This window comes from Carlito syrichta, unplaced genomic scaffold (genome assembly GCF_000164805.1).
Source record: "Carlito syrichta isolate Samal-C Ts95f unplaced genomic scaffold, Tarsius_syrichta-2.0.1 Scaffold308053, whole genome shotgun sequence".
Classification (NCBI taxonomy): Eukaryota; Metazoa; Chordata; class Mammalia; order Primates; family Tarsiidae; genus Carlito; species Carlito syrichta.
In genome coordinates, this window is record NW_007252149.1 from 6,646 (window position 1) to 16,449 (window position 9,804).

Sequence of the window (9,804 nt, forward strand, 5' to 3'; positions counted from 1 at the left end):
ACAACCATTGAGTATACTTCTATGTGCAAAATCCAACATTTGAAATAATCATGAGCGTTTTTATAACTTATGTAAATAATGATGTTATTTATTATTAAAAGAAAACATGATTATTAAAATAATACATTCTCTCCTTTTCCTCCTTGACGCCACCGAGGTCTCACGCGTGAGGCCTCTCCACCTCATCACCGCTGCCGCCCAGATGCTCTAAGTGGCTTCCTACCTCCTGGCCGCCATCCGGGGCAACCCCTCCCCCAGCGCCAAGGGCATCAAGAAGATACTGGACAGCATGGAGACGGACGACAATGGGCTCAACAAGGTCATCGGTGAGCGGAACGGAGAGAACATCGAAGACGTCATTGCCCAAGGTATTGGCAAGCTTGCCAGTATGCCCACCAGTGGTGCTGTGGCCGTCTCTGCTGCCCCAGGCTCGGCAGCTCCTGCTGCTGGCTCCGCCCTTGCTGCAGCAGAGAAGAGAGACAAGGAGGAGTCCCATGAGTCATACAACAAAAAGGGATTTGGCCTGTTTGGCTAAATTCCTGCTCCCCTGCAAATAAAGTCTTTTTACATTAAAAAAAAGAGAATACATTCTTATTGAGCTTATGTAAATAACAAAGTTATTTGAAATAATAAAGTTATTTACATAAGCTCGGTAAGAATGTTTTTTTTTTCAACAGGACACATTGAAGACACCGGTTATTTTGCCAAGACTTTGGCTGGTATGCCATAATTTCGAACATGACCAAATTTCTTTCGAGAGTTGAGGTTGACTTTATTTATGGAGCCAATAAAATGTCCCTTTGATGTCGGGTGGGGTGCAGCACAAAACTCATGGATTCTTTGACTCTTTTCTAAAATGAATTTTAGAGCAGTCAACAAAGTTTTCACAAAGTTAATTAGAGAAAGAAAGGGTGTGGGAGATGCAAAGTAGACAGAAAACAAAGCACAGATTTTTTAAAAAGAGAGAAATAAGGAAGAAAAGAAAGAATGACATGCCAGAGCTGGCATGGGAGGAAGAAACTGCCTCTTTGCTTTTTACAATAAACCTGATATACCTTCACAGTGATTAATCTACTAAAGGTGGGGTCTAGAGACCACCACTCTGGAAGTTGACATCTCTGTGCTCTTGATGGGAGACCTGTCAGATGTTTCCAATCCACAAGTTCCTTAGCTAAAAGACGGTCGTATTATCATTTCTATGGCTATAGTCCGTTAAAGGGTGGTCTTTGACCTTTGACAGGAAAGCTGAAAGTTTCTTAGTGATTATTATGCTAAACTATGAATTGAAAGGTTGGGCTATCCTGTTCTTGCATCTGATGGAGTTTTCTTTTGATTTGCCAAGGAGGTGGGGTAGACTTCCAACTTGGCCTGAAATAAAATGTAATTTTTTAAATGTCTGAAAACTTTCTAAAACCTACCTGTTGAAAATTTACCTATGTATAACCTGTGCTAGCTACCCTGCTTCACCTTGGAAAGACTGACCTGGTACTTTGTACAGTTTCTTTATAATTTTCCTGTCCTGAAGTAAGTAAACAATATCACTTTCTGATAGGTCCAGGAACCTCAAGTTATTTTGGAACCTCAAGGAGCCTTCACCCTATTCATACCGGTATTGCAGACAGTCTGATGGTAAATTTTTGGCCTTACTAGCCCCAATGCTTTTAAATGTCTAATCTGAGATTTCTTATTTAGTTCCAACAAAGCCAATTTTATTTTATTTTTGAAGTAGGTTCTGAGCGATTAAATAACAGCCCACCGACTTAATTTTAACAAAGGAGAAGTTTATTAGTCAAGGCTCTGCCAGCTGGCGACTGCTTGCAGGAAGAGAACTTCAAGAAAGTCGGCCCCAAGCCCCCGCTCAGAGCTTTAAGTAGTCCTAGCTTACATCTTGGTTAGCTAAAGTTAGAGTTGGACATTTTCCAGAGCTCTTATTGCAATATTCTGCTGACATCAGCAAACTAACAGATGTACTAATTAGGCAAATGTAGTGGGTAAGGATACAATTTATCTTGCAATATTTACAGAGGAGAAACCTTCAAAGAAAACCTTCCAGGAAGGGAGTAATGCCTGTTTCAAGGCTGAAGCCATCTCTTTCACTGCCCCCACCCCCACCCCTTACAATCCCAGGGACAGAGGCTGCTCTTTTCTCCCTTTCTTTTTCTCTCTTACAATTTTACTATTATTATTTTTGAGTAGGAGTCTCACTCTGTCGCCTAGGCTCAAGTGCAGTGGCAGGCTCATGGCTACTGCAGCCTGCTGAGCTTAGATAAGCCTTCCACCTCAACCTTCCAAGTACCTGGAACTTCAGGCACATGCCACTACACCCAGCTAAGAAGGTCTTACCAAGTTGCTCAGGCTGGTCTCCAACCCCTGGACTCAGGCAATCCTCTTGCTTTGGCCTCCCAAAGCACTGGGATTATAAGTATGAGTCACTGTGCCTGGTAACAAGTCAATTTTAAAAGAGCTTATGTGGCCAATCACTATTCTTTCTACATTTAATGCAAATAATTAGGCCACATATAAAGAGAATGAAATTAATTTGTAGTATTCCTTCCACACATTACTCATGAAGCTTCTTTCTATTTAAGTAAAAATGCATTAACTAGTGAGCTAAACAGAAATAAATTAATTGAAAAGTCACTTTGTTCAATTTATAATTGCTTTAAAAAATTTTTTATCATTGCATTTCACTACTAGAAAGCTTTCTTGAATCACATAAATAGATTTAATGTGTAGTCAAGGTTTCAAGAAATATTTTAACAGAACGTAATTGACATGTCATTAGTCTTACATTAAAAGAAATATAGCCTTCGAAAAATATATAAATAAGACCACAATTCAGCTTCCCAGAATAAGGTTTATTCTATGATGTCCCAGAAAATAGTCTTTTAAAAGAGGGAGAAATACTGATGGGAAAGAAAGAATAAAGAAATGTTAACAAGTGATTCCTGATAGTCTTTCATTTTTCCTCAAAAGTATAAATTCCAGTTCAATATCTGCATAACAGCAAGTCCCTATTGACATCCTTTCTAAGCAAAAAAGACACCATTAATGGAGCGCTACTGGGATCTCCACAGCTCTCTGAGATTATAAAATGAGCAAAAAGACTATTCATCCATGTGAACTGCTAAATTCCAAATACTGAAGTAAATAACCTGATTTATTTCTATTTCAAGAGTTGAAATTTCAATCTATTTTCCATTAGCCCAGAGGAAACTGTCCTAGTTATAAGTCAAAGTACTTTACTTTTTCCTCTTACCTTTTGCGCCTCTTATCTAGCAGTAAAGAGCAAATGATAGACACTCTACCAAATGTTGCCTGAAGGCCAAAACCTCAAATGTGTCTTTTACAGTCTAACAGAGCTAAATTAATAAACACAAACACAAACATAAGGGGAAAAGGGTAATCTGTCATTAAAGAAATGCAAGGTAGGTCAGGTCCTCTGTGGCTCACACTGACCTGTAATTCCAGCAATTTGGGAGGCCAAGATGGGAGGATCACTTGAGCCTAGAAGTTCACAGCCAACCTGGGTAACATAGAGACCTTGTCTCTACAAAAAATAAAAAAATTAGTCAAGCATAGTGCTGCACACCTATATGTAGTCTCAGCTACTCAGGGCTGAGGTGGAAGGCTTGCCTGAGTTCAGGAAGTTGAGGCAAGGCTCTGGTGAGTCATATGGTCATCAGAATCAGACCCTGATTCAAAAAAAGAAAGAAAAAAGTCCAAAGTAGCTATATAAATGTCAGATAAAGAAGATTTGAAAACCATTACCAGATAATAATGACAAGATCATAAATATAATACATTCATGATAAGGTCATAAAAATCATAAATTGTAATAACGGATTTCAAAAAATATGAAGCAAAAATTGATAGAGTTAAACGGAGAAATAGTCAATGATGTAATTGGAGATTTAAAAATCCCTCTTTTAGCAACTGATAGTGTTACAGGAAAAACCAGGCTATCTTAGGGAAATAGCAGTTTATCAGCGCAGTGAGACTCAGAGGGCTAATGCTCCAAGGCTGAACCACCCAGAAAAAGAGGAGAGGGGTTGTATAAATTAGTTTAGGTAAGGGAGGGGAGTTGGGTTGTATGGCAATACATTTTTCTTTGGAATTTGCAAGGTTGTATTTAGCAAAACCAGATTTTCAAAGAACAAATTGTCTCCAGGGTATACATGACAAACAGGGGTTGTAAACCAATAACTTCACAAAGGGAGGATGTGGGGGTAAGGTTGTAAATGGATTACTATCTTGCATTTTCAGGAAAGTGACCTTTGGCTATTTGATTTTCTCATATCCCATGTCTAGCAGGTCTGGAACTTGCTGGTTGATTTTTTAAAGGAATGATTTTAACTGTTTTCAGCTCCTCTCTGCCACATTTCCCCCTTTGATGCTCAACCCTTCATGGGTTAATAGCATTATCTTTAATTTGGTGGATTAGCATCATGTGGACTGCAGTTTTTCATTCCATTAACTGTTTCCACAAACTTGGAGATGGAGTTCATAATTATTGGGGTTATGCAAGGAAGGATAAGACAGGATCCCAACAATAAGAATACAGATCCAATAATTTACTTAAATCCTTCCAGACCCGAGTACATGTTTTTAAACCAATTGCCAATTTTGATGCCTTGCCATTGTTGTACTGGGAAAAGGGCAAGCTTTCTAATATTGGCGGCTATATCAGTTACAGCTTTACTACTATTTTTTACTTGCAAACAATAGTCAGAGCTATTAAATTTACCACATATTCCTTCTTTTTCTGCTAGTAAGTAGTCCAAAGCTAGGCGGTTCTGATAAATGGCAGCACTCATTTGAGCTTGTTGTTGAGCAGCAAGCTCAACAGCCATGGCTGTTTGATAAGTTATAACTTCTAAGACAGTTTGTAACCTGATAATGTAATTTAGCATATATATAGGCATGAGGTATCCCCAGCTTCCATTTTGTGCCCACATGGCTGGGTCATAAGTATTTATAATTCTCTGGTATGGCTATTCATTTTTTCAAACCTGAGTTCCTCCTATATTAAGAGCTTGATTGAGATCAAGCACCCTATGTTTTGAGGCTTCATAAAGGGAGATGCCCAGTTCATCTCCCTTCAGGTTAGGCAGAAGGAAAAATCCTGGCTAGATTGTTCCTATGGTTCATGTGTCTTTCCATAGCGCTGGGAGCTGGGCATATGCAACCTTTCCACATATCCAAAAGAGCCCTTTAGGAGCCTTCCAGAGGTCTGGATTTATAGAGGATAGGTCTATTCAGCTTTGACTTATCACAGGGATAACTTGAAATGGGTTAGCTTGTTCAGAGGATAGTACTGTATAGTTATAGTTTGGGTGATAATAGTACATTGAGAAGTTTTAGTTGCATAAGCAGGTACCCAATACCAAATAGGCCTTGTTGGCCACCAGGTTCAGTGGGTTGAATTACAGTATAATATTCTTTTGCAAGGAGTTTCTCCTACCCATTGAGTATAAGCAGAGCCCCCTCTGCTTAAGCAATCTTCTCCAATTACTTTTGAGGAGAGGATCCATTTTGGGGGTAGATTGTCTGTTTTAACAGTTACAGAATGGTTCCATTGAAGGAGCTGGTATGCATCAAAACTAGTTCCTTTTTAAGGCCATTCTTTAGTCATTAGGTCTCCTCCACATACCCAACAATTGGTGACACCAATTGTCCAGGCTATGTTTTTAGCTATATTTATAAACAGATTTTGACCTACTTCCCATGGTTGAGGGAAGGGGAGTCAACTTTGGCTGTTGGGCAGCCAGAGGGGTTACAATTTGTACAACTTCTTTAAGCAGTTTCTTGGCTATGGGTGCAGGGGTGAGATCCCAACAAACCCAATTTGTGCTTCCAAGGGTGCTACAAGCTATAATACCAGCTTTGTGTACTGGTAGCTGTGTTTTGATAGTCCAGTAAATTACAGCTGGCCATTATGGGTACAGATATGTTTGTCAGTATAACAAATTTCTGCCTGGGATGAATAATGGTGGAAGACTTTTATATCTGGCCAGATAGTTTCTATACATTTACATGTTGGATGTGTGGGGGAACCAATAGACACCCAAATTAGGCAGAAGTACATAAAAGCACAAGAAAAACTTCCTATTATAAGAAAGAACAGAAATGCTAGTGAGACCTTTTCCCGACATGTCCAATTTATAGGGGTTGACTCTGTCAATCTTATAGCAATAAAGTCTGTCCTATAGCAAATAAAATGACAAACAGTATAGCATAAAAAAATGGCTTGTCAGTAAGGTCCGATGGATCCTTAAGCTTCTGCATGCGTGGCTCTGCCAGCATCCGATGTGTGGCTGAAGCAAGGCCGCTGGATCCTCAAGCTTCAGCCGTGTGTAGACTAGCCAGCTCTGGAGTGGCTAGGGCAGGGCTTGGGGAATTCATTTCGGGTTTTCCGTTGGCCTCGGTGACTTTCCAGAGGGTCAGCATAAAGGGAGCTGATGGGTTTGTGGTGTACTCCCAGTCCTAGAAGGCAGTCTTAACTCTGCTGTAATGGATCCAGGGAATTCTTTCAGCTACTTTGACTGCAGTTGGGGTAGGCAAAAGGACAGTAAATGGACCCCTCCAGAGAGGTTTTAGAGGCTGTATGTTCCATTATTTTACCCATACCATATCACCTGGCTTAAAAGAATGGACATCAGTAAACTAATGGGTAACCATTCTCTGACTTGATAATGGATGGCATTTAAGGCTGAACCTAAGGCTTGCATTTGTTGTTTTAGAGTAAGATCTCCTAACTCCTTTAAATCTCCCTGTATGCCCTTAGCAAGAGGGGGTGGCCACCCATAAAGGATTTCAAAAGGTGAGAAACCTGTTTGTTTTGTGGGGCTAGCCCTTACCCTTAGAAGAACTATTGGCAGAAGCTGAATCCAGCCAAAATGAGTTTCTTGGCATAACTTATTTAGTTGTGATTTTAAGGTTGGGTTCATTCACTCCATCTTTCCTGAACTTTGTGGCCTATAGGCTGTATGGCATTTTCATTTGATTTGCAGTCCTTTTGTTATTAACTGTACTACCTCAGCTACAAATGCCAGTCCATTGTCTGAGCTGATAGTGATTGGGAGTCCAAACCAGGAAATGATTTTTTTTTAACAGGAGTCCGGCCATCTTGGTGGCTTTTTCTGTCCTTGTGGGGAAGGCCTCAACCCCTCCTGAGAAAGTACACACAAAAACAAGGAGATATCTGTAGCCTCGGTGTTGGGGACTGACTGCAAAGGTCTGCCTTCTGACATGGTCAAGGAGACTAATGACCCCGGATGGCATGGCACGTCCGGGAAAGCGGCAGTTCTGCTTCTCCTACTTTGCTCAGTCATGCTGCTGGTGGAAATCCTAGGGGTTGAGAAACTACAACTTGCTAACCAACCACAAAAAATAGACTCTGGGGGATTGCAGGAAATTTTATCAATTCATCCTGCAGTTATAGCACAGAGAGGAAAGACAATTGCCCGTCCTGAAGTGACAAGGCCAGAAATTTTCATCAAATTACTAGATAAATCTTATACCCCCTTAAGGGGAATCCTCAACATTATGTTAAGAAACTGGGACTGCAGATGGAGGCCCACTAATTGTAGATTGTTGTGCAGTTTGTACTGGCAAAACCCCGCAAAATGTCATTGTTCTGGAAATTGGTTTCTTTATAGCTACACAAATAAAAGTTGCGGGCTCAGTGGCTCAGCCTGTAATCCTGTGCCTTTGGGAGGCTGAGGTGAGTGGATTGCCTGAGCCTGCGGGTTCGAAACCCGCCTGAGCAACTTGGCGAGACCTCATCTCTACAATAAATCAAAAAAATTAGTCGGGCATGGTAACGTGCACCTGTAGTTACAGCTACTTGGAAGGCTGAGGTGGAAGGATCGCCGGAGCCCAGCAGGTCAAGGCTGCGGTGGCCAGGAGTGGCCACTGCACTCCAGTCTGGGTGACAGAGTGAGACTCCAACTCAAAAAACAAAAAAACAAACAAACAAAAAAAAACAAATAAAAGTTTAGTTCCTTGTGGCAGAAAACATTTGCTAGAGTGTACCTGACCATAGTTAAATATATAACAGGTTGACCTTTGTTGTTATGTGATTTTTAGGAAAAGATTAAATATTAGTTTTAATACATAGATTATGCTTAATTTTGAGAGGTCATGGGTATTCAAGTATAGGGTAATGGTGTTTTTGCGTTGTGAGTATGTTTAGCTTTAAAGGAATAATCGTATAAGTTTTTTGTTTCATAGCTTTAAGGAAAGTGATTGTATCTAATTGTGAAAGTATGAGAAGAGTATGTGAAAGGTTTCACATGACTGTCCACCTAACCGTAAAAATATGAGAAAAACACTCAGAAAATTGCACATAACCATCATTATGTTAAGAAACTTGTTTTGGAGAATTTGAGTAATGTCAAGAAAAGATTACTCATGTATGTCACCCAAAAGGCTATGTAACAAAAAGGTATATAAATCACAGATTTGTGAGCAATAAACAAGCAGTTCTGCATAAACACCAGGTCTGCGTCCATCCCTTCACTCACTGACGCTGCCCTTCCTTCGGGAAACCCTGAACCTGCTGAAATGGGACTCCAGTACCTCGGCAGCATGGAAGTTCTGTAAAATCCATGATAAGATCCTCAAAGGGTGCCCCCCACCACATGCTGCACTCCAGGGGAGACTTTGGGTCCCTGCCATGGGTTATTTTGAGCATAAGTTACACACTGTTCACAGACTATCCGTGCTATACCGGAGAGTCGGGGGACATAGAAGTACTTATTGAGGGTATTCTTAAGAGCGGTTCATCTGCTGTGTGTCCCTTGGTGAAATTGCCTGACAAACGCTGGAGCCAATTATTCTAGAATTGCTATTCGACTGTCCTGAGATTTCCACCATCTGGCTTGTAAGTAGTGTCCTGTTTCAGTTTCAAACCATGTTTTTCATTTGGCGTGTAGCAAGGGCTCCAGTTCATCAGCAGGCTAGGAAGCAGCACCATGGATATTGCAGTTGTTTTGACAGTTTCCCTTGTTGCTGCAAGTTTTGCTTCTTGATCTGCTTTGCGATTTCCTTTGGCAGTTATTGCATTTCCCTTTTGATACCCTCTGCAATGTATGACTGATACTCCTTTGGTGCCCATACAGCATCTAGTAGCTCTAGAATTTCATTGCCATATTTTTTGTCTTTTCCCCCTGAATTGATTAAACCTCTCTCCTTGTATAAGGCCCTGTGCACATGCAAGGTAGTAAAAGCATACTTGGAGTTTGTATAGATATTAGTGTGTAGCACTGCGGCTAGCTGGAGGGCTTGAGTGAGTGCAGTGAGTTCTGCTTTCTGAGCTGAAGTTCCTATTGGCAGAGGTTTCACCTCGACCATGAAGTTTAAAGTTACCACCGAATAGCCCACAAAGCATTCCCCCTCCTGTATGAAACTACTTCCCTCCATGTAGGATTCAACTTCAGGGTCCCTAAGGGGCTGGTCTGTTAAGTCTGTACAGCTAGAGAACATCCAATTTATTATTTCATTGCAATCATGGTCTGGCTGTCCTGGCTCTATAGGGTCTATACCACCTCTAGGTGAATGCATGGTTTAGGGTCTTTACTTCCTCTAGATTTAGGGTCTTTACCACCTCTAGTCGAATGCGTGGTTTTTCACAGAGCATTCCCTGATATTTGACCATTCGAGCATTGGTTAGCCAATATTGCCCCTTGTATTCCATTAAATTTATCACAAGCTGGGCTCAGTGGCTCAGCCTGTAATCCCGTGCCTTTGGGAGGCTGAAGTGAGTGAATTGCCTGAGCCCGCGGGTTTGAGACCCGCCTG

The 9,804-nt window shown here is 41.0% G+C and overlaps 1 pseudogene; it reads left to right on the top strand.

Annotated features, from left to right (window-relative positions):
• The first annotated feature begins 202 nt into the window (after positions 1-202).
• Positions 203-535, top strand: LOC103267211 (annotated as a pseudogene).
• The last annotated feature ends 9,269 nt before the right edge of the window (positions 536-9,804 follow it).